The following is a 26,659-nucleotide window of genomic DNA, read 5'->3' on the forward strand; positions in this document are numbered from 1 at the left end:
AGCTTATTTACACCTGTCACCTCTCTGGGCTGTATGTAGGGCAGGTCTTGAAACTAACTTTGAAATGGGTCCCTAAGAAGGCCTAAGTTTGTATCCTTACATTTTAAGGCAAAAAAACCTGCATTTATTTCTCAGTGATGCATGTAACAACATAAGGTTTTCCATGACAGCAAAGCATTCCTTGTTTACATCTTACCCTCGTTTTCCTTCATTACCTAGGAGTATTTGACTTTTTTAGTAGTGTATCTGTAGTTTTATTTTCATGCAACATATGACTCTTGTACAGTGCACACTGAGTCGCCTCCAGGTGTCTAGATGAGTTCAGATTGTGGGTCAGTTTACGATGGGACAGAACTGAGTCCTGCAGCTGATAGCAAGCAGTACAAGTCCCACTGGCTGCCTGCCATGGTGCCATTAAGGTGTAGACTGTATCCAATCCTTGCCCTCTCTTAAAAGCACACAGAATGATGGTCACATGTAAATTGCACCATTTAAAAAGTACTGAGGAGGCCAGAAAAGAGAATCACTTATTCAAATCAATTCCCATCCCTTCCCTCCACTCAGAGGTGTAATTTGGTAACATTGATGGGGTGTGAGCTTCAGTTTTCCCAACAATCACACTTCCATATAATGTTAAAATAATTCATACAACAAGCAGGACGCACAAGAGTGGCAGTGGAAAGGAGAGAGGAATGCCGATTGGTAGGAGTGCTAAGTGAAAGAAACACAAAATTTGTAAAATAGCCAACATTTTGAGGACTTTCAAAACAAAGATGTGAGAGAAGGTATGTTTTTGTCAGTGCGTGGATGCAAAAATCCCCAGGTGAAATCTGAAAGACAGCTCACAAAACCTGACTGAAAGCACCTGTACTCAACTATTCATCAGAGAATACATTTATTAGGGGGTGTAACATTCCATACACTCCACTGAAGCTATACCCCTGCCTCCACTACAAAGTCCTTCAACATGTTTACATAATCTGGCAATTAAAGTTATACAGGATCTGTGTTGTTGCTTCATGTTGCAGCAAAAACTAAACTAACGCACCCAGGCTGGGTTTGTTTTGTGTCTAAATGGAGGAAAGGCTATTGGAGCAGAAAAGAAGAAGACACATTTTCCCAGAACTTTTAACAAAACCCTCTCCCCAACATTTTAACTGTAATGCTCTCTCAACTCCGCTGACACTGTCAACACTCCAGTTGTCCCAACCCACTGCATCATTAGCACAGTGCTGCCATCATACCATCACTGACCTGGGCAATTTCATGAGGTTGTGCAACTCTTTTATGGACTTTAAATGTGACAGGTCCTAAAGAACAAGTTGCTTACCTTTGGTAATGTCTTATCCGATGGAGACTCTATCTAATTTCAGATTCCTTACCTTAGACTTATCCTCGTGTGGCAGACTAGATCTGGAAATTTTTAAGAAGCAGGACCTCTGCGCGCTGGTAGGTGAAGTCATTTGGCATCGGCACTGAAGGGCCATACTCTGTGCCTATATAGGCACTACCCCCATGCACTGAGGTTACTTTCTTTTCGTGACTTTCCACGCCAGGAGTGCAGAGCAATGGATAACACTGACCACTAGTGTGGAAAACTAGGGCCCTGAAAGGGGAATTGCCCTGTCCCTAGAAATCCATTTGCAAAGTGGGGAGGATGGGTGGGTCAGTAAGAAACCTACAGCTAGATAGTGTCTCCTTCAGATAAGGCGTTACCAAAGGTAAGTAACTTGTTAATCTGATAGAGACTTCTAGCCACAGATTCCTTAACTTAGAATAGATACCCAAGCAACAAGTCCCCAGAGGTGGGTCTGCTAACTGTTTCACTCTAGAAAGTCCTGCAGGACCGAACAACGAAACTGACCATCCAGACGGACCTGACTGTTCAGGCAGCAATGCTTTGTGAACATGAGTAGATAAGCCCACATTGCTACCTGGCAGATATCCAAGACTGGAACTCTGTAGACTAACGCAGTGGTTGCAGCCTTAGCTCTGCTGGAATGAGCATACAAACTCTCAGGAGGATGCTTCTTGGTAAATACACAGCAGATCTTAATGCAAAGCACAATCCATAGGGAGATGGTCCCTTTCTGCGTTGCTGCCCCACCCTTCACATACCCCACGAAGAATTGGTTCTCCACCCAGAACTCTTTCGAGCGGTCAAGGTAGAACAACAACACTCTTTTTATGTCCAGTGGGTGGAGTAACACCTCTTCCTTAGAGGGATGTGGCAGAGCATAAAAGGTAGGCAGGCTGATGGACTGGCCAACATGAACGGGAGTGACAACTGTCAGGAAACACCACACCACACCACACCCTGTGTTATCTGTCATCATCCATAGGGGCTGCGGCTACACTGTGGTGCCCCTTCTGGCCCAGTGTGAGTTATGCAGTTATTGAAATGAATCCAGCACTATTGCACTGTTATTGGTAATCAAAAGTATTCCATATTTGGTCATGATATGTGTGGAAAAGGCCCCAGGGATCCTGGGTATTTTGTTATCTATTTATGCTTTGGGAGTTGTTTATTGTGTTGCCAAGAGTACTGCCATGTGACCTACTCCCAACGTGATGATGCACTTGTGACAGAGCACGTGTTTACACTGTTGCCAGGACTATCGCTATGCAGCCTACGGCAGATGTGCTGTGCACGTGTGAAGGAATGCGTGTTTGGTTGGCAGCTGTTTTGATTTGACGTTGCATAGAAATAGCTACGCCCCTGAAAATGCCTGGTTTGGCTTTTTTGGATGCCAGTTGGATGTCGTCTACTTTCTGGTGTGGGAGCAGTGAATCGCATCAAGGTTCGGTTAGAAAGTGAGTCTGAATTCAAGCAACAACCCTGCAGAACAGTTCCTGATTTCAGTGCTAGGACTTCTTGACTAAGTACATTGGAGAAGTGCTTCTAGGCTCTTCCTGAAACATTTTTACTGAGTGAAATCCTGGGTCACTGCATCCCTCTTCTTGCAGGGGGAGGCGGATATTCTCTTTGTTATTTTTTCCTTTTAATTATGTTTTATTGTCTCCTTCAGTGGACATTGTGTGGGTGAACTTAGTTGCTTTCATGTGCAGAGCGGTTCCATTGTGTATTTGTGTGTAATTGTTTGAACATTGTGAGCATAGGAAGAGGGCAATGACATTTGAATGTGAGCAGAGATGTTTAAATTCTGGCACAATCTTGGACCTATTCTTAAAGTAGTCAGACTTTTTACTTTAAGTGCGATAATTCCCTGAAGCTTACCTCCAGTCCTGAATGTGAAATCTCACAACATTCCAGGCAGAAAAGGCACTGCATCACAGATGTAAAAGGTTAACTTAGACATAAAGACTCATAGAATAATTCACTCTCTTTGTTGTATGTTTGTTACTAATGTATGTACTTCTCGTTCTGCAGCAATACACTGATTGATCCCTGCACTTCCGAAGTCCTGGGGCGCCCGGCTGCACCAGGCAACAAGAATAAGCAGTGTCTTATTTCTCTTCCCTTTCCACCTTCCCTTTTGAGACACCTGTGAAGACTCTTGTAACTCTGGTAGTGTTGAGAGGTGTCTTGGTGGGGTTGGGAGACCCAACATTATCCCTGCAGAAAATCTGCTGTTCATGTGAGTGGCCCAACAGCAACGTTCGGCAGAAAAGAAGCTCTAGTGTGAAGAACCAGTTTGTCTGGGTAGATCTTCAGGAGTAAAAGCTTGAATCACAAAGCCTGAAGCTCACTGACTTTCTTGGCAGATTAGGAAGGCCGTCTTAATAGTGAGGAACCTAGGAGAACAGTTGTGCAGTGGCTCAAAGGGTGCATGGATCAAAAAAGTGAGTATTCAATTAAAGGCCCACTGATGCATGATGAAGTGTAAAGGTGGAAACTTGTTGCAGACCTTTTAAAAACCTCTTAACAACAGTAGACTTTAACAGGGGTGGCTGATCTGACAACTGCAGAAAGGCTGAGATGGCAGAAAGATTGCCCTTTAAAGTCTTAAGCAAAACCCTGCTGGGCAAGAGAAAGGATAAATAAATGATCTGAGGGAGGGGAGCAGAAAGATGGTCAACCTGTTTCTCTGCACATCATGCCACATACTTACCCCAACTGCAGGTGTGCACTGTCTTGGTAGAGGGATACCTGGCTGCCAAGATAATATTGCAGACTTTGTGGGGAAGGTTGACAGCTGTCAACTTTCGCCACTCAACTTCCACTCATGAAGGCAGAACATTGACAAGTTCTGGGTGGGGAGAACCCTCCCCTGGTGCTGTGGCAGAAGATCATCCTGAAGGGCTGATGGCTATGCTCAACAGCTCGGGATATCAAACTCTCTGAGCCCAGTCCAGAGCCACAAGTATGACTTGGGCCCGGTTGTTCCTGATCTTCTTGAGAACTCTGGGCAGAAGTGGTATGGTTGGAAAGGCATACAGGAGGCCTCAGCTTCACTTCAGACGAAAAGTGCCTTGGAAACTCCAGAACGCTGAACTGCTGACATTAGGCCCAAATTATGTCATTGGCAGTAAAAACTGCCTACCGCCGCAGTGACAGCTGCCAAAAGACTGTCACCGCGGCTACCATCCGTCCGCCATATTATGAGCACTGCCATACTTCTGCCACAAGAAGGATGGAAATCTGGCAGTGATCATACTGGCGGATGGTGATAAGGTGGCGCTGCTACCACCAGCACCGCCACACCAGTAGACCGCCGCCAGCTGTAGCATGTCCTGTGATACGGCCTGGCGGTGTTCTCCTGGCGGGCACTGCTGGCGGGCGCTGCTGGCAGTAGCAGCGCCTGTACCCTGCCGGAAGACCACCTGGAAGAAGGTAAGCTGGGCTTCTGACAGGAGTGGGGGTGTTGTGTGTGTGTTTGTGGGGTTGTGTGCATGAATGTGTGAGTGTGTGCATGAATGCGTCTGTGTGTGTAGTGTTGTTTGTGTGGGTACATGCATGTGTGTGAATGCGTGTAAGAATGGTAATGTGAGTGCGTATCTGCATATCATAGTGAATGTGTATACAAATGTGTGCAAGCATGACTGGATGTATGCGTGTATGCCAGTGTGAGTGAGTGAGTGGGTGTGTGCGTGGTGTGTGTCTGTGGGTGTGTGCGTGTATGGGGGGTGAGAGGATCGAAAGGGAGGAGTGTGGATGGAGGGGGTGGGGGCATCTGGGGAGTGTTGGGGTTGTGGATGAGCTGCCTACCAGTGACAGGGAAGAAGTTCCCTGTCACCGGTAGGGCCTACCGCCATGGTTTATGTGGCTTTGCGAACGCCACAAAAACCATGGTGGTAGGCTGGCTCAATATGCTGCCAGCAGTGTGCTATAGTGGCCGCCAGGCTGAAGATTGACATCTCCAGCCAGGTGGCTGCTACTGCCATGGTAGTCTGAGTGGAGAAGTGGCAGGTTGGCTGCAGCCAACCTGCCATTCTCATAATGTGGCAGTATGTACCGCCAGCCTGTTGGCGGTACTGCTGCCACATTACCACTCACCGCTGGGGTCATAATGACTCCCTTAGTGTTCTGGACGGTGGCAGACAGATCTAACCAAGGCTCTCTCTACTGCTGAAAGAAACCTTGCACCACCTCTGGATGGACATCACTTGTGACCGACTAGGTACCTTCAGCTTAGTTTGGCTACCCTGACATTCAAAGAGCCACCAGGGGTTGAACCACCAGGAATATGCTCTGATATTCCAGCCACATCCAGAGGCGCAGGGCCTCTTGATGAAAAGTCCACAACTCTACCCTTTCCTGTTTGTTGCAGGAACTCACAGTGGTGTTGTTGTCCGTAAACACCTGCACCAGCCTTCCCTTGATGGAGGGTAGAAAGGCTTTCAATACCAGTTGGATCACCCGGAGCTCCAGGAGGTTGATGTTGAGCCCAGACTCTGCCAAACACCAGAGGCCTCTGATCTCCACCTCTCCAGGATGGCAATCTCCATCCCAGGAGTGATGCATCTGTCACTACTGTTAGATCTGCTGCTGACCCAATCGCGGTTTGTTAACCACCACTTTTGCAGACCCCTCAGAGATCTGGACTATGTCAGAGAGATTCCTCCGATTCTATGCCCACTGGGACTTTAGGAATCACTGCAGAGCATGCATATGCCAGCGGGGATGTGCCACAAGCAGGATGCAGGAGGCCATGAGGCCCAGCAGCCTCAGAACCAGTCCCACTGAAACCCAGGATAGAGGCTAAAATATCAGTATCATAGCTTGAGTACCCTGCACAGTGCTGATGAAAGGGAGCATCTGAGAGGGAATCAGGTGTGACATCAGCACACTGATAGTGGACCCCAGTGAGTGCAGAAGGTCTACCATAGTCTGATGGTGGGAGATGACTGCCTGGGCGAGCCTGCCTTCAACATCCAGTTGTTGTGATAGGAGAAGACTGGCACCCATAATCTCCGCAGATGAGCTGCAACCACTGCCATCACCTTGGTGAGCCATTGAGGGGCCGTGGTAAGTGCAAAAGAGAGGATGGCAAACTGAAAGTGCTCGTGACCTACTGTGGACCACAGGTTACTTCTGTGAGCAGGCATGGCAGGACTTTGGAAGTATGCGTCCTGCAAGTCCAATGCTACCATCTAGTTTTCTGGGTCCACGGCAGACAGGACTTGAGAGAGAGAAAGCATTTTTAATGTTTCCTTTTAAAGTAAGAAATTGATGGGGCTCAGGTATGGGATAGGATGAAGGCCTAAATCCTTTCTGAGCACCAGAAAGTGGTAGTTATAACAACCACAGCCTATTTATGGCATCAGCACTCTCTCTAAGGCTCCCTTGCCAAGAGAGCTGCCACATCCTAGTGGAGTCAGGAGAGATGGTCCTTTGTCAGCCTATTACAAGTGAGTGGCATGGGTGGAGGGGAAGTCACGAAGGGGAGGGAGTAGCCCCATCAGACAATCTGAAGAACCCAGTAGTCTGATGTTATTGACTTTCATTGGGGTGGTGATGGCAGATCCTGACTCCCACTGGGTGCCCATGATGGTTGGGGGGCAAACTAAAGGAGTTTGGAAGCTGTGGCTGGTGGGGAAGTGGTGGACTGGCCTCACTTCTAGCTGCCCGAACCATGTGGTCTTTGGTTATTGCATCCTCAGCCATGCAGAGACTGGGAAGCTTGCCAGCATGGTGGCTGGGTGGGTAAAGATGTGGCTGGAAGCCCCTTCTGTGGCCACAAAAGGAGCGAAAGGTGGACTGGGGTTGGTGAGAGGCAACTGAAATGCCCAAGGGCCTGGACGTAGCTCTGCTATCCTTGAAGTGCTCCAGTGCTGAGTCTGCCATGTCTCCGAAAAGACAGGAGTCGTCAAAAGGAATGTCCATAAGCAATGCTTGGACATCACCTGAAAAGCCATTCATCCTCAGCTAGGCATTGTGCCACAAGGAGACTGATGAAGAAATCACTCTGCCTAGCGAGTTGTCGTGCCCAGCCCTGATAGGATCATGTACTCCGCAACATCTCTCCTGTCTGCCATGACTTAGGAGGGTATGGTCAGAGCCTCTTCTCGCACCTTGGGTAGCACCTGCACAACCAAATTCATAGAGCGTAGGAGTAGCAGCCCAAAAGGCATGTGATGTTCATAACCTGCAGTGCCAGGCCAGGCAGGTTAAAGAAAACAATTTCTTACTCAAGGTGTTCAGTCTCTTGAATTCCCTATCTGGTGGGGTGGTAGGGAATGCACCAGGATTTGCCTGGGAACTAGAGCCTTGGACCACTAAGCTCTCCACGGTAGGGTGTTGCATGAGAAAACTGGCGTCTGTCATCAACATCTGTTGGTAACAGGCACCGGAAGGCTTCAAGCTGGCTTTCCTAGTTGGCATACATGCCACACCAGTAGAAAGATCTAAATAAATTTGATAAAGAGTTGAAAAAGTCAGTAAAAAATATGACAGGGGGTAGCTCTCTCTGGATCTGCGCTGACTAACGCAGAAAGAAAATAACTGACATCAGCTAGCTGGGGTGGCACCTATATACGCACCGTGCATGTCCATTCCTGCATGGACAACCCAACGTGTAGCTGAATGATGTTATCTACTGGCAGGCCTGGGTACTGATCATAAAAAATATCTGGATTCATTCTTACGCCTGGGGATATTTCTAAGGTATATAATCTGCTGATAGAAGTTTCTATCAGATATTGCCTTTGAACTGGATCCCTATATCATGTTATTAATTCTACAGGCAAAAGCATTGATTGAATGCTCAACGAAGATTAGAAAAAACCCAAATTAATGCATGTAAGAAAAGCAGTCCCTGTTACATTTCACAAGCTTCAACTTACTCGTATACGTATTTGTTTTTTTCAGATGTTATGTTTCTTTATTTTTATTTTCATGCTACATGTGATTTGTATAGTAAATATTGTGACCTGAGTCACCTCTTGGTTTCTGGGTGGACACTTATGATGAGCACGATTGAGAGCCCTAAGCCTAACGGCAGCACAAGTTTCTCACTGTGCCTGCCAGTGGCTCTTTAAGGTGTTCAGATTAAATGTACATGCAATCCTAGGCCTCTCTGGAGAGCGCACAGAGTGAAGGTCACATATATACCAATTGCAAATGAAAGAAGTACTGCACATATGCAGCAGGAAGCTGGAGTCATGGCCTATTTTGCATGGCCACCTGGGCGGCATGAGGCCTTTCCTCTTCAGCACCAGTTTTCACTCTCTCCTTTTATACATTTTTCCTATAAACAGTACAGGAAATGTGGGGGATCAGGCAGCTATTACTGAGCTTTATTGGGGCCAACATCAGTGCAATACCTTTAATTTGTCCCTGGGTAAATGTATGCTTTACTTTCATAGAAGCAATCTGTAAAGTTTTAGGAGGGTTGTATGTCTGTGTGAGTAATTACACTAGTGATGTAAGTACACTTATATTTACTTTTATATAGCACAATTTCTTCTACTGTAGCTGTCAGAGCCCTTCATATTACAGTAACATGGTATACAGAGACAATAAATCAAACAATTGTGTAAATCAATGTATATGGTTTTTTTACATACGGCAGTGATGGGTAAGAGTTATAGGAACAACATATCATCCATACCTGATAGGCATTATGGCCCTCATTATGACATTGGTGGGAAATGCAGCTTACCGCCACACTGACGGGCGGCAACTTACCGCAGCGGATATCCGTTCACCATATTATGACACACACAAACACCAGTCCAACAGAATTCACCTACGCACACAAATCTGCCAGGCCAAAGGTCAGTGATAAAGTGGCAGTATCAAGACCCACACTGTTACGCCAACAGAACAAGGCCCATCACATTATGACCCACGAATCACCACAGCGGACAGTCAACTCCGGTAAACCATTGGCGGTACACACCACCGCGCTCACAATGGACACCCACATAAAACAACACCATATTGGGCAATTAAAAAAACACACACCTGACACCCATACACACAGTGCACCCACACACCCACACCACTATAAAACACACCCACATTACCCACAACCCTTTATGATTACAAACCATTGCCAACAGAGAGACACCAAGACCACTGACACAACTAGAGCCACACACTACTCCCACCTATACACCACTCACGCACTCCACTGCACACACCACAACATATTACCCAAAACACCCTCATCAACACACCTCACATAACACCCATGGCACCACAAAGACACCCCCATTTCACTGAGGAGGAGCTAAGGGTCATGGTGGAGAAAATTGTCAGGGTAGAGCCACAGCTATTTGGAGCACTGGTGCAGCAGATATCAATAGCCAGGAAGATGGAGCTATGGCGGAGAATCATGGACAGGGTCAACGCCGTGGGACAGCACCCCAGAACTAGGGATGAAATCAGGAAGAGGTGAAATGACCTATGGGGGATGGTATGTTCCATAGCAGCAAGACACCAGCTCGCTATACAGAGGACTGGTGGTGGACCGCAACCTCCTCCCCCACTACTCACATCATGGGAGGAGCAAGTCTTGGCAACACTGCATCCTGAGGGCATGGCTGGAGTCGGAGGAGGACTGGACTCTGGTAAGTCAAATCTCTACAATTATCACCCCCCTACCTGCATGCCATCACATACCCTCACGCTCACTCCCATCACTCCTCTCCTTCCCACACACTCCACCATCACATATCACTTATCCCAACGCCAAGCCCTGCATGCTGTATCAATGCATGGACACCCCTCACAGCCCTGCATGGACACTCATCACTAAAGCATTCACAGCATAGGGAAACTAACATACCCATAATACATTAACATATAGAAGTAAAAGCTGGCAGGGCAAATCCAACCATAGAGGGAAGCCAGGGATGTACAATATGTCATACACATAAACCATAACACATCATTTCCATCCCCACAGGTACCCTAGCCAATGTCACCAGAGAGGAGGTGCCAGCACTATCCAGTCCCCCAACAGAAAAGGCCCACAGTGATGACAGTAACTCTGGACTTCAGGATCTTGACGATCTACCTGGCCCATCAGGGACCACTGGACAGCCGGTTACCCAAGCCCAGTCTCACACCACCACAGTGCTGTGTGCCAGGAGGAGGACAGGCCCAGGGAACCGACTCTCCAGGAGGCACTCTCCGAGATCCTGGGAGCCTACCAACATTCCCAGGACACAATGAGCCAGATCCTGGACAACGTACAGGAGAACAGGAGGCTGCAGGAGGGACAGTACCAGGGGATCAGGGAGGACTTGCAGGCCATCAATGACACCCTGATGTCCATAGCAGGGGTTCTGGCAGACATGGCCAACATTATGAGGGAGGCAGTCTCACACCAGCGGGCCCCTGCCACTAGCCAGACATCTGAACAGCCTTCCACCTCCGCTGCCACTAGTAGCTAGGAGGCCCGTCATAGGACTCACAGGCCACCAGCACCCCTCCCCCTGCAGAAGGTGAACAACCCTGCAAAAGTTCCCTGCGATCCAGACAGAAGCCAGAGACACATGACAAGACCCCAACCAGTAAATGAGACTCTCTATATTGTCCCCCTTGTGTCCCACTCAATCACCCTGTCCACCTTGAACTTCCATTGTTCCCCTTCCTATGTCTCCTTGGACAATGCACCTGTGCTACAAACAGACTGGAATATTACCCTGGACTTTCCTCCATCATTACCCCATCCCATTGCACTTTCCCCCTATATGTTAGCACTTCAATAAACATCCTTTCACAAAAATCTATTTGGAGTATGTCATGTATTTCAAAAATGTAATATTTGAAACAGGTTCAAACATTGCAAATGAACTGTACATAGAATGAGCATAGATTAATGACCTGTAGCTGGCTGTAGTGATCACACCAGGAGTATTTGTCAAATCATCAACATCTTAAAAATGAATTGCCAGAGGGAACAGTAAGTGGGCATAGAAGTGGGGAATATCAGCATGCCACTGCCACACAGATTACAAAGTCTTTGAAATGTAAAGTCACACTGTCTTACCTGTGTGTCATTGGAAGTATTGACGGATCACAGATGTTCTGTTGTCCTCATCCTCATCCTCTGCCTCCTCATCCTCACTGTCCACAGGGTCTACTGCTGCCACAGGGGCATCTCCAGTCTCCTCCTCCTGCAGAAAAGGTACTTGGCGTCTGAGGGCCAGGTTGTGCAACATGTAGCATGCCACTACTATCTGGCAGATCTTCTTGGGTGAGTAGCACAAGGCCACCTTTTATATGGAGTATAATCTCAATAATCCTTCTGGTTCGCTCAGGTGCCTCATTATAACGTTCTTCGACCGTGTCCTGGCATTCCCCACAGGGGTCAGCAGCCATGATAGGTTTGGGTAACCAAAGTCACCCCCAAAGATTGAGGGACAACATTTAGCCACACACTATCCTATATGACCAACACCATAGGCATACACCAACATATACTGGGTGGGAACCAGGGCTCACCGATTAGCCACATGCAGATGGACCATCATATTTGGGATTTGGGATGCTGCTATTCCTCAGGACAAAGGCATCATGCCCCGACCCAGGATACTTAGCATTGACGTGGGAGATGTACTAGTCCACCAAGCACACCATTTGAACATTCATGGAGTGGAAACTATTACAGTTCCTGAACACCTGTTCATTCTGGTGGGGGGGACAAATGCAACATGTGTACCATCAATCGCCCCAGTTATGTTGGGGATATATCCCATTGCATGAAACTCGGCCTTCACTGTGGAAAAGTCCTCAACCTGGGGGAAAACAATGTATCTGCACATGTGTTTTGTCAGGGCAGACAACACTCTTGTCAGCACAGTTCAGAATATTGGCTGTGACATTCCTGCTGCCAAGCCCACTGTCACTTGGAAAGAACCAGTAGCCAGGAAATGGAGTAAAGATAGCACTTGCACAAGAGGGGGATCCCAGTGGGATTATGAGTAGCTGAGATCAGATCAGGTTCCAACTGGGCACACAGCTCTGTGATTGTGGCCCTGTCCAGTCTATAGGTGAGTATTATGTGCCTGTACTCCAGTGTTGCCAAGTGCACCAGGGGTCTATACACGGGGTTATGTTTCCATCTCCTATTCATCCGCAGTGGTAGGTATTTAAGGGACACAAGAATGAGGAGGCTGTCACAAACTGAACATTGGAGCCGCAACAGTAGTTAGCATTCCATAAACACGTAATGGGTCAGTGTGATTTGTCCAGTATGTGCCTATTTCTCCTGTGGCACAGCATGATTTCATGAGGCTGCCCCCCCCCATGAAATGGCGTCCGCCTGTCCTGTGTGGAGGGGCAGGTGGAAGTGAGGTAATTCCGCGGACGTTGTGTGCCGTGGCGGGAGGCAGTCATGAACTGCCATGCAATTCCTCATTGGATAATATTGGGCCCTATGGGTTACCCTGGCCAATGGGGATGTACACCGGTGGTGACGGTATGCACTGCTGAGGACATGACCACCATTTTCTATCTGATTCCTCACTTGCTACCTGATCTTCCATTGGAGAGGACCTACACTGCATGTGCTACTGTGACCTGTGTCTGGAACCTACCATGGCCGGTGTGACCGAGGAAAGGGCCCCAGCCTTCACTTCAGAGGAGTTGGAGAGACTGGTGGATGGGGTCCTACCCAAGTACGGACTGCTGTATGGGCCTCAAGACCAACAGGTGAGTACACCTTGGGCACGATGCATGTGGGAAGGATGCATGGACATGTTTCAATGGCTCCATGTAAGGGGGAGGGATGTCCGCCTGGCTGGGCACACATTGGGTGCTTGGCTGTGTGTACCAATAGTGCTATAAACGGGTATGGTGGGCCATATGTGTAACTGGCTAGACTGTTTGTCTAATGGTGTTTTCCTGTCTGTATTGCCTGTGCAGGTCAGCGCCCATCAAACGAAGGGTATATGTTGTGCCATCGTCAAGGACGTGCGGACCCTGGGGGTCTATGGCAGGCGGAGCACCCACTGTCGCAAACGGTGGGAGGACCTGAGATGCTGGGCATGGAAGACGGCGGATGCCCAGCTGGGGATGGCCTCCCAACGAGGAAGGGGTGCCAGTCGGACCCTGACCCCCCTGATGGCCTGCATACTGGCAGGGGCCTATCCAGAGCTGGATGGGCGCTTGAGGGCATCACAGCAGCCACAAGGAGGTGAGTACAGTGGCTAAAATTACAACTTACGGCTGGTGGGGTGGTATCCGGGTGGTAGATGTGTGTTAGTGGGTGCCCCAAGACGAGGCCTGATATAATCAGATTAGGTCCTCTTGTGGCTAGGGTTCTAAAGGGATAATCCTGTCTACCTAGCTTGTAAGAATCCACTACTGGTCAGGTCTGAGTGGGTCCCAGTTGTGCTGCAGCTGGCGGTATGTGCCTCTCCTCATGCCTTGGCAGCTAGCAATATCAGTGATGGTGCAATGCATAGTGCGTAGGCCTGTACCCTGTGTGTGAGGGTGCTGTGTACGCCAACAGTGGTGTTGGTTCAGCCTTTGACCCAGTGTATCCTTTGTCTCTTTCCACCCCTTTCTTGTTTTGTCATCCTGTCCTTATGTGCATTAGCATCATCTGGCGGAGGAGCAGAGGCACCGACGACAGAGGGAGCTGCATCCCACCGGACCCAGGAGGGAGAGTCCACAGACGTTGAGGGCACCAGTGGGACAGAGGGGGAGGGGAGCACCACAGCGGAGACTGGAGGGGACATTTCAGACTCAAATACCTCTGAAGCTCCCTGGTGGTGGCGGACACGTCTGTGACCACCCCAGCTACAGGTACAGCCGCCACCCCCTGCACCAGCACTGCCCTCCCAGCAGCCCCTCAGCGAGTTGCCCTTTCCCGCTCACCCAGGAGGGTAGGCATCTCCTTCGCCCCAGGCACCTCAGGCCCTGCCCCAGTGAGCCCTGCCGCCCTGAGTGACGAGACTATTGACCTCCTGAGATCCATGTCAGTAGGGTAGTCAACCATTTTTAATGCTATCGAGGGGCTGGCAGCCCAGATACAACAATCTAATGCATTCCTGGAGGGCATTCACACTGGATTGGTGGCTTCGATCCAGGCTCTGGCCTCCTCTCTGATGGCAGCCATTGTCCCTGTTTCAACTGTCCCCCCTCCAACTACTACTTCCCAGTCCTATTCTTCTCAACCCCAACCCATCCCAAGCACACAGCCAGACGAGCATGCACACAAGACAACACCCAAGAGTGTCACAGGCAAACACAAGCACCACACTTCATCCCACAGGCACTCACACAAACACCATTCAGTTGCAGACACAACATCCACTATTTCCACTGTCTCCCCCTCTTCCTCCTCCTCCACCTCCCATCCAGTTACGTCTACACTCACACCTGCAAGCACTACATCATCATCCACTATCTGCATCATCACCACACCAAGCAGAACACACACCTCACTGGCAGACACCTCACAACAGCTATGCACACATCCCCTGTGTCCTCTCCCATTGTGTCTGCCCCCCCTCCTAACGTACACAAACGCAAGCACTCAGACACCCAACAGCCATCCATCTCACAACAGCATACAGCCCATGCACCTGCACCCAAATCCAGCAGACAGACACCTCAAACAACCACTCCCTCACCCTCACTCCAATTACTTCTCCCTCTTCCTGCCCCAATGTCCCTAAAAAGCTTTCCCTTTCCACCATTGACCTCTTCCCTACCGCTCCCCCGTCCTGCACGTATGGCCAGGGTAGGAAGAACCCAACCAAGTACCTCAGCCACACAGTCCACCATCCGCACCTAGTCGTGGTGGAAAGGATTCTAGGCCACATATACTGAAGGAAAAGGAGTCTGCACCATCCAGCCAAAAAGGGAAGGAGCCTGCACCTGCCATCCGAAAGGGAAAGAAGCCTTCACCAGCAGGCAAGAATGGCAAGGACCCTGCACCAGCAGCTGTCACGGAGCCCCCACCACCAACTGTGGTTGTGCAACCATTGCAGGGTGCAGGGGCTGTATGGGAGCCTCCTACCACCACCAGCGCCACCACAGTGCAGCCATCTGAGGGTGCAGGGGCTGTGCAGGAGCCTCCCACCACCACCAGCAGCACCACCACAATGCAACCATCTGAGGGTGCAGGGGCTGTGCAGGATCCTCCCACCACCAGTACCTCCACAGTGCAGCCGTCACTACCAGCGGACGCTATGTGATCAGCCACCATGGGCTGCTGTGTGGCCTGTCCCCTCCATACCCAGTGGGCAAGACACCCACCTGAGAGACTGTGACCTATTACTCCCCAGGACCAAGAGCAATGGGCATGTTGCCCCCTCCAGAACCAGTGTGGGAGACACCCACTTGAGAGACTGTGGCCTTGCACTCCCCAGGACCAAGCACAGGGCATGTTGCCCCCTCCAGAAACAGTGGGCAAGAGTCCCACCTGAGAGACTGTGGCCTGTCACTCCCCAGCACCAAGAGCAATGGGCATGTTGCCCCCTCCAGAAGCAGTGGGCAAGACACCCACCTGAGAGACTGTGGCCTTGCACTCTCCAGGAACAAGCACAGGGCATGTTGCCCCCTCCAGAAGCAGTGGGCAAGACACCCACCTGAGAGACTGTGGTCCTGCATTCCCCAGGATCAAGCACACGGCATGCTGCCCCCTCCAGAACCAGTGGGCAAGACAACCACCTGAGAGACTGTAGCCTATCACTCCCCAAGACCAAGCACAGGGCATGTTGCCCCTTCTAGAACCAGTGGTCTTGTTTCTGCTTCCAGCTGAGGTGCCCTCCCTCCCCCTGAGGTGCCTGCCCATTTGCCAACTGATGCCCCTGCAGTGTTCTCTCCGTATTGATGCAGGTGACAAGTGGGGCCTTGGACTTTGCCATGTGGCCATTTGGTCAAGTGGCCCATGCGAAATGAGGACTGGGCAGTGTCACTTCTATAGTACATTTGTAAATATCTGTAGCATTGGCTACATTTTTCTTTATACTGTGTTGATCTTATGACAATCCCTTCCTGTTGTCCTTGCATTATTCAGCCAATTTAGGTGGGTTAACTTGTTTTCTTGGACAGCTGGTTGTATGTATGGTGTGTGTGTGCGGGGTGTGTGTTGTGCGTGTGTGTGTGTGTCACTCTTGGTTTCCTCCTCCCCTCCCTTGTGTGCTAGGTGGCTGTACTCACTGTCGTTGTCTTTGCCGGCGTTGGTGTTCCTGGTGGAACAGAATGTGGATATCATCGAAAATACTTGCAGTTCTGGTTCCATGGTGGCGTGGGTCTTCCCTGTGTCTCAAATGGTGAGTCTTTTCACTTCTGTGCAGTGTTTCCACCAGGCTTTTGATGTCGTTGTTACTGCCCTGGAAAAGGTGGCGGATTGCCTTGTCATAATATGGTGGGCAGAACGTTGACTTCCGCATGGCTGTATGCAGCTACTGCCATGGTGACTGTTGTTTCCGCCCTAGCGGTCGGTGTGGTACATTGGCTGTCTTTCGGAAATCTTTCCGCCATGGTCATAATTTGGCGGTAGTTACCACCGCCCTGTTTGCAGTATTGCCGCCACTTTATCACCGACCACCAGGGTCGTAATGGTGGCCTATATGTGATGAGCACCTGTTCTGGAGAAACAAAATCGGAATATAAAACATAAAACAGTGGTTGCCTGTGGTAATAAGACTTTTGTCTCCCAAAAGAACCCTTTTTTTTTTTAGCAACCTGGGAGTAACACAAGCTTAATAAAAGCAAGGTTCTACTTCTGTGCCTTGCAGTTTGCATGCAGGCCCTTGAGGCCTGTTCATAGCTCACTAAGCTGTAATGGAAGGAATGTAACTTAATAACTTTAAGTAACATCAAGATTTCTTGACAAAAGCAGTAGCCCACTTAAGCGAGCTACATACAGTACAAATCTGCATTTAACAAGTAGCGTTTCTGACTGACCCAATTTTTAGCGACATGACCAGTATGATAAGGTTGCATCTGGCCAAAATTGCCAAAAGCCAGAATATTTTCCTCTCATCCATACATACTTTAAACAGTAATTATTACAAGGAAGCACTTTACAATGTGTTGTAGTGCTGCCTTAACGATCTGTGACTGATAATTAGTATGTAAAAAGATGGAAAAGCCATGTTGAAAATATGCACAGGATTTTAAAAGTTCCATTTAACTGTCATGCCTGGGCCTCTACAGAATGTTAAAACCTGAAAATGTTTCCATAGGAAAAGTGGCAACCACACAAGTTGTTTTGCAGCAGCCAGATTAACCCTTTATGCTACTTTATGCAGGTAAAACTGTGACTAGAGAAAACATTGATCTCTCTAGCAAGATAACTACGCATCAGAGTTATCTTACCATTGTTCACGTCCCCTGGAAATTATTGGTCACACACAGGCTTTCAGGCTCAGCAGAGCAGCAGCAAGCTGCTAGACGGGCCAACAGACTGAGCTTGGCCCTCAGACAGCCAATGCACAGGACCAGACCACAGGCCAATCATAACAAAAAAATTATAACAGGCCTGCCCCTTGTGACCACATACGTCCAGACATTACAAGCGTAGCCAAGCAGCATGAAGCAAGGCTGTCATAGGTAGCACTTTAGCTCTATAAATGAGGGATGGAACTGTGATACTGCATACAGAGACCTGAAGAACGTTTTCCCTGGCAGTGCTGCCACATCCAAAAAGTTTGCACACAAACAAGCAAATAAAGTCCAACTTTGTGCAACTCGCCAGGAGAGTCATTTTCCAGACTTTCAACATCAGCAGCAGTCTGTTAGTTAAGTCTATAGCAATCAACTGCACCTTCACAACAGAGTTTAATCAATGAATCAGAGTATTTGTAAAGCGCACTACTCACCCATGAGGGTCTCAAGGCGCTGAGGGGAGGGTTCAGAGGGCCAGAACTGCGAGAACAGCCATGTCTTGAGATGACTCCTGAAAGGTAAGTAGGGGCCAGATGTAGCAAACTTTTGCGAGTCGCAAATGGCCCGAATCGCAATTTGCGACCTCGCAAAATCGGAAACGGGATGCAAAAATCCCATTTCCGACTCGCAAAATGCGACGCGAGCCATTACCGACTCCCAAAAATAGCGACTCCATTTTGCGACCCGCAAATAGGAAGTCGCAATTTGCTAGTCGCAAACCATATGCAAAAGCCACTCGCAAATTGCGACTAGTCGCAAAAAGCCAATTTTGCACTTCCAATTTACCACTAACTCAGAGTAGGTGGTAACCAGAAGGCACCTGGGTTACTCAAGATGGCGGAGATATATGTGATAGCAAGGAGGTGGAGAGCCCACGCCGCACAGCAGATGAGGAGGAGGAGCCAGAGACAGGAGAAGATATACAGAACCAGGCAGACACTTTTCCATCAAACTGAGGAGGAGATATATGATAAATACAGACTTGGCAGTGCAGCAATACTAGATTTAATAGATCTACTCAACCCGCAGCTTCAACGCCAGACTGTGGCCGTGGCAGGTAGGGTATACCAAAGTGCACTCTCATGGTTCTTCAGAGCATTCCTAGATGCCATAGTCACGCACATGTCCAGATACATATACTTACCCAGGAATAAGGCAGAAATCAACAGCACCAAGTTGGAATTCTACAGGATTGCCTACTTCCCCCATGTCATAGGGTGTGTAGACGGGACACATATCCAAATATGCCCCCCAGCAAATCTGGAATGTCTGTTCCGCAATAGGAAATGTACCCACTCACTGAACATCCAGGTGGTATGTGACGCCCATTATGTTATCACTGACATGGTTGCCAAATTTCCAGGGAGCACACATGACTCCTACATTTTCAGGCACAGTGGGATACACCAACGCCTAGAACGTGGGGAGTTTGGAGACGGATACCTCCTAGGTACAGCTGAATACACCTTGCAGACATACACACAGGTTAGTGTGGAACCCATCAATGCCCAGCTAACATTGTACTTTTTGTGCCAAACAGGTGACAGTGCATATGCACTACGACCATGGATACTTACCCCGTACTTGACACCCAGCAATGAGACAGAGAGGCGATACAACAGTGCACATAGGAGGACCCAAAATATCATAGAGAGGACCTTTGGACTGCTGAAGGCAAGATTCAGATGCCTCCACAGAAGTGGAGGTGCCCTCCAGTATACCCCAATAACAGCTTTCAAGATCGTTGGCGCATGCGCTATACTGCACAACATTGCCACCAGACGTGGGCTACCTCTCACCCCAGAAGACCACACTCACTAATGTCACACACAAAGAGTCCAGGTGTGAAGTGGAACAAACTAGAAATTTAATAATGTGCACCAAAAAAACTATTTACATATGCTACAGTTCAGGGGCTGTAAAAGTCCACCTGGTATGAGGACACATTAACCTCATGTGCCTCTACTCTAAGACAGTGCTAGCTCACACTCTACGCCGGGCTCGCCCAGCATGGCTGGTTCCTGGTGTGTCAGCAGTGCCCTGCCTTGCACTACCACTGCGCAACACCTTGGTGTCACTGGCTGAGACACTGCTAACGGTGGAGCCCTCCTCGCTGTCCTGCGGCGTGTCTGCTGCGCCCCTAGCCACCTATCGTGCCTCCATTAGATCAACTGCATGGCTGAGACGTCCCAGCCCACGTGCCACATAACTGGCATAGTGGCCCATGTCCACCTGGAGGCTGACCGTGCGCCATGACAGGCCAGTGGTGTTCACAGCCAGCCTGACGATGGCGGGTGACATGCGGTCCAGCCGGTGTATGAGCTGCCTGTCACAGCGCCTTGCACCCTCTCTCTCAGTGATGAGTTCTGACACCAGTTGTCTCATTGAGAGCGCAAGGTCGCCAACATGGGTATTAAGCTGTTGCAGCTCCGTGTTTACCAGTTGCAGCCCTGTGTTCTGGTTCTGTTCCATGCGCCGCATGGCCCCTGATATGTTCCTTATCTCCTGTGTCTGCAGGCGCTGAACACGTAGGAGTGCAGCCTCAGCGGCCGACATGGAGGTGTCCCCTGACTCAGCCTGCGGCACTGGAGGGACATTTAGACGTTGCCTGCGACGCAGTGGAGGCTCCGTGTCCTGTACACCGGCACTGTGGCTGGGACCGGGTGCTGGCTCACTCACCAGTAAGGCCACTGATGCATCAGGAGGGGACTGTGTTTGGGTGGTGCAGGTCCCTGTGGTTGCTGGTCCTGAGTCCTGTGCAGGCTGGTGGCTGACCTGTGGCCCCTGGACGCTGTGGCTGGAGGTGGTGTCGTGTGGGAGACCTGTGGGACATAGGAAACACACTGTCAGTATCTACCATCTGTTATCTACTTCCTAATAAACCGTTGCCTATCAACTGCCTACTTGACTGCATTGCCCCTAATGCACCATGCAGGTGGTTGCTACTCTGAAATGGAGCTATTTTGGTTGTGCATGCTGCTGTGTACAAGGTGGGTGGGGGTATGGCAGATATGGGTGTACATGCATGTCTCATGGTACTCACCGGTTGATGGTACTGGGTCTGACGTGTCCAACTCTCCCATCCCGGACACTGCCTCTGGCTCCAAGGTCTCCTCCACTCTTTCCTCCAGGGGTGTGGGTGGTGGTATAGTGGATGGTCCCCCTCCAGTGCCCCTCATCTCCCGGAGCCGCTCTGCCATCCTCTCCTTGGTCCGGGAGCGCAGGTCATACCACAGTTTCTTCAATTCTTCTATACTCCGGTGGCTCACTCCCATGGAGTTGACCTTGTCCTGTATTTCTGCCCAAATCCTTTTCTTTTCCACCTCTGGCACACTGAGGGCTGCCCTCCCAAAAAGTTGTTCATGGTGCTAGCAGCATTCCTCAGTCAGCACCTCCAGTTCTTTTTCAGCAAATTTTAATTTGCGCTTTCTAGGAGTGTCTGCCATGGTAGCTGCTGTTCCTCCTGTTTGCAGTGCAGCAGTTGAAAACGGGTGTGGTCCTCCCTCCTCCCAGGTGTATTAGTAAACTTCCTGGCTGTGATGTCATCATCACGAGCCAGGAAGTGTTTTCCAGGGTGTTCTGCTGCACCTGCATTCAATTTGCAGAACAGTCGCAATTTGCGACACCCACTCGCAATTTGCATGTTCGTTTTTAGCGCAGTCGCAAAAAGCGACCTCGCAAACAGCGGACTCGCAATCTGCGGTGCGACTTCATTTGCGAGTCACAAAATGACGTCGCTTTTTCTTCTTGGATACCATTTAGCGAGTTGGAAATTGCGAGTCGCAACGACTCGCAATTTCCGACTCGCTAATTTTTTCCTACCTACATCTGGCCCTTGGTACTGTGTCTGACGCAGGTGGGTGGAAGAGTGTTCCACGTCTTGGCGGCGAGGTGGAAGAACGATCTGCCACCGGCGGTCGTTATGCGGATGCGTTGGACGGTGGCAATGGGCTAGGGTCGGGGGAGCGAAGCTGTCGGGTCGGAGTGTAGAAGGAGAGCCGTCTGTTGAGGTATTCTTGTCCGGTGTTGTGCAGTGCCTTGTGAACGTGTGTGAGGAGTTTGAACGTGATTCTTTTGTTTACGGGGGAGCCAATGTAGGTATCTCGGGTGTGCTGTGATGTGGCAGGGGCAAGGGATGTCCAGGATAAGGTGTGCGGAGGAATTCTGTATGCGTTGCAGTCTTTTCTGGAGCTTGGCCGTGGTTCCTGCGTAGAGGGCATTAATGTAGTCCAATTTGCTGCTTATGAGGACTTGGGTGACCGTCCTTCTGGTTTCAGTGGGGATCCATTTGTAGATCTTCTGAAGCATGCGGAGGGTGTTGAAGCAGGAGGAGGAGATGGCGTTGACTTGCTGGGTCATTGACAGTGATGAGTCCAGGATGAATAACAGGTTGCGTGAGTGGTCGGTGGGTTAATGGTTAATGAGCGGTTAGAGCACTTAAATGATATATTTATGACAAAAGTGTAGCACAACTGAACAAAATCAAAGCTGTAAAGCTGACTGCATTTCCTAAAGAGGAGACTGCAGTAAAGGAAAATTTGAGGGGTTGTTTGTCATAGAAATTATGATTAGTGCAATAGAAAGCTAAAATGAGAACACATTTTCTATGAGTTCTCAAACATATTCCACTTCAAGTCAGTAAATTATTCTGAAATCCAGAGAGAAACATGTACCTCAACCAACAGCAGCTGTCTGTCAATTAATTCCCTAGTGATTAACTGAAGCTTCTCCTGCCTTCTTTTGTTCTAATGACAAAATAAAGCACAAACATCCTGAATTTATAAAAGTGTGACACCTGAGCAAACAAAATCATGGGGCTCCCTCTGCAGAATGTGATAACCATCCCCCCGATTCTCCAATATCTCACAAATTTAAATGGGTTTTAGGCTGAATGGGGTTGTCACTTATAGTGTCTTGTGAGTTAGAGATGACGGACCCTTTTGGTTCCTGATGGGCTCTGTAGGCACTCAATGAGCTCATAAGAATTCATGAATGTATTCAGTGTAAATTCAGAGCATTATTGTTCACACCATGTACCTATCGGCCTCAGCATGTACATGCCTTGGACATCTGACGCGGTTCACCCAGTGGACAGCAGTCATGGTCTGTAAGACAGGTGTAGATGCCAATTATACCCAGGGTGCTATTATCCGCTTTTTGTTCGGGATGATGTTCCCATCCAGCCAGCAGATTGGCCATTGAACTTCTGTTGCAGCACAGTACAATATGAAATTAGGAGCACCCAATCCACCATCCAGTAATTGGCCAGTATGTGATAGCTAATGCCACTCGTCTTCTGACAGTCTCCCAGTCCAGAAGTAGACCATGTAGTTCCCCCAAGAAGACATTGGGGAGCATTAGCAGGAGTGCCGCAAAGAAACACAGCAGTGTACTTTAGATTAGCATTTTAGATATTGCTATTCATGCCAGTAGGGAGAGAGGCAATGATCGCCAGAAGGGGACAGAGCCACAGGCAGAGTGTACTGCCCTGACCACATTATCCTCCCTGAGGGTCACTTCTGAATGGTATCAATCAATTCCTAGATATTTAAGGGGAAGTAACACCAATGAAGTCAGTACATGGGTGTATCATCCTTAAAGGGTTCGGGAAGTGGGGTGAGGGGGAACAAACAGGACTTGGACCAGTTGACTCGCAGTCCTAAAATCAAACCAGTCGTCCAGTAAATGCATTGGGGACAGGAGCGATGTGTCAACCTCGCACAAAACGATCATAGCATTATCAGCATATAAGGACACTATATAATGCATGTGAAGTTCTGGGATACTCCATTCACATGCTTGCTAACGTAGCTGGCAAGCCATGGGTTCCCATAGCCATAGCAAAAAGGAGGACTGAGAGCGGGCATCCCTGGCGAGTACTTCTCTGAATGGGGAAACTGTCTAATAGCGACAGACCAGTTTTAACCAGGGCAGTCGGTCCCTAGTACAACATGCATCATGCGCACCCAGCCCAGGTATCTAAGCTCAAACCCCATGTGCTCTCATGTTGTCAACAGAAAGCCCAGTTTAAGGTGCTGAAGGCTTTTTCTGTTTCCAGGGAGACTGCTTTTTCGCCATGTGCCTCTGTTGGTGTGTCCTGCACCAACCTCAATAGTCGCCTGATGTTAAGGAAGGTACTTTGTCCAGTTATAAAACCCAATTGATTGGGGTGTATCAATGTGGTTAGAGGAGAAGTCTTTTGGCTTAAACCTTTCCTAGTATCTTCTAATCAAGGCGGGACAAGAGATGGTAAGAGTGTACATCTAGCTAATCGCGTCCGGGTTTGGGTAGGACAATGATTAGGGCCTCATGCACAGATCCCAGCAAACGGCTGGATGAAAGCGCCTCTGAGAATACCTCCAGCAAGTGTTGGGAGATCAGTGCCGAATAAGGTGCATAATACTCATTGGGTAATCCATAGGAGCCTAGGGTTTTGTTTCTGGCAATTTATGCTACTGCTAGTTTGATCTTTTCCAATTGAAGCAGTTCATCAATTTCGGCCCTCTGGAAGGGAGACAGTTGAGTCAAGGGCAACCCCTGTAGGAACTGAGGTGTGTGGCCAGGTGCAGGTTTGTCTGCGGCCTTATACAGTGTGCGATAATAGTCTTTAAATACTAGGTTGATGTCAGCCTGTGTGTTGACCATCAATCTGCCACTGTTGCAAATGCCCCTATAGGGGCATGCTGTTGGACTTCTCAGGTCAATCATGACATCAATTTGCCTGAACGATCACCCTCCGCATGCAAATAAGTCAGTCGGCATCTGTACACATATTCCTGAGTTGCTTGCCTCTGTCTGCTTGAGTGGCTACCTCCCTTTCTAACAGACATAAGGTTTATTTTAGGGCCATCAGTTCATTATGCAATGTGTGGCAGACTAACATGAGGTTGCCATACACTACCACCTTGTGTGAGTCCCACTCTGCTGCCCTGGATGGTGTAGACCCTTTATTGTGTTAAAAATATTGTGTGATTCATGTTGAAGTGTGTTAGCAAAATGAGGGTCAGGCAAGGTCTCTGGTTGCAGGCACCATTTAGGGATGCATGGTCTCAGCATGCCCCATTAGAGAAATACCTGGAGTGGGCAGTGTTCTGACAGCGGGCGGGCCAGGTATTCTGATCTGACTACCTCTGTCCCTAGTTGTTCAGTACACAGGACTAGGTCTAGTCTAGTGTGAATGTCATGTACTGGAGAGTAAAATGAATATTCATGGTCATTCAGGTGCCCCACGTGCTATATGTCATGCAACAGTTTGTGTTGTAACCACGTTTTGAACTGTTGTGTTACATTAATGCATGTTGCATTGCGCACTGGGGGAATGAGCGGTCCCAGTCCATATCTGGCACACAACTGCCTCCACATAAACTAGGTGTCTGAGGGTCCCTGAACAGGGCTGGACTGAGTGTGTTTTGGAGTTCAGACTGATTGGAGTTGGGAGCAAACCAAAGAGAGCGGTCCCCATCTAAGAGGCCCTCAATGAAAACATATCTGACTCCATCATCAGCCACATGTCTATGTACTTAATTTGGGATCCCTGGGGCACCCATATAAATACTCCCCTGGCAAATGCTTGTGAGGTTGTTCCATATACTTGGCCTTGCCATTTTGTACGTACCTTATGAAGTTCTAGAGCAGTGAGGTGAATCTCTTGCAATAATGCAACATGTGTGCACCAGTGCTTAAGGTAAACATGTATGCAATTTCTTTTAGATGGGGTAGCCATGCCCCGTACATTCCACGTGATCATTTTGTAAATCAGTGTTTGTCTGTCTGTTAGGGGGGCCATGCGTCGGTGCAAAGGGTCAGTGATCATGGACCAGTGTCTAGCTATGTTATGCCATGTGTATGCCATATAGGATGTGGTAATTTTTGTGTGGTGTCTCTCCAGATATGAGTGTCCCAACCACGTGCAAAAGTTCTGTCAAGTTAAACCTACAAGAGAATAACCAACAACCCTTTCTCCGGGTCGGTCAACTGAAAAGGCCCCAGCCACATACCCACAACTTCAAACCAATAAGTAAAGAAACATGTCATTAGGGTAAACAGTTCCATTTTGAATTCTCCATGAGGCATGGAAGACTCGTTCTGATAGTTCTGTGTCATGGGCCGACATGGAGGGATTGACCATCCAAGCCAATCATGAATCAGGTGTGGACCTTAAGAAGGTCAGCTATGTTTGTTGTAACATCGGCTAAGTGTCACGGGTGGTCAGCAGACCATGGAGTGATCACAGGGTCCCGCTCGAGTGCTACCAATGAAGACCCTGAGGCCTCTGTGTCGGAATCAGAATCTGATGGTTGATCCATTTGCCATGGGGTGAAGGAGTTCATGCTGAGTTGCGAAGCTTCTAGCTCAGCACTGGCCTATTTGTCTGCTGATTGATCCCATGGCGGCTTGGCTCTGGTGGTTCCACATTTACAACAATGGGGACAGGGTGTCAGCCATTCCCAGTCGTTAGATTCCTCGGGTAGGGTTTGAGCCAGATATTTTGCATGGAGCCAAGTCCAGACATCGTCTGGTGTCGCAAAAACATGAGCTATTTCACCGTCCACCAAGCGCAGCTTCACTGGGAGTTGCAGAGTATATTTATAGTTCAGTTCCCGGTTTCATTGTTTGACCCTACTACAGGAACTACGGAGCCATTGCACTTCTGCTGTAAAATCAGGATATGCAGGAATGGAGGTACTTTCATATTGCCAGGGACTTTTCCCTCAGAATTGCAGAATTACGGTCTTAGAAGTTAAAGAGCCGGACAATGATTGGACATGGTGGGGTGCCCGGAATGGGTGGTCTGCCAGGTATTCACAGAAAATAACTTGGGTGCCTTGCCTGCCAGCACAGAGTTTATCAACCATTCATCTATAAGGAGTTTCTTGCTGGGGCCTCTGCCATTAC

Source organism: Pleurodeles waltl, chromosome 9 (genome assembly GCF_031143425.1).
Source record: "Pleurodeles waltl isolate 20211129_DDA chromosome 9, aPleWal1.hap1.20221129, whole genome shotgun sequence".
In the NCBI taxonomy this organism is placed as follows: domain Eukaryota; kingdom Metazoa; phylum Chordata; class Amphibia; order Caudata; family Salamandridae; genus Pleurodeles; species Pleurodeles waltl.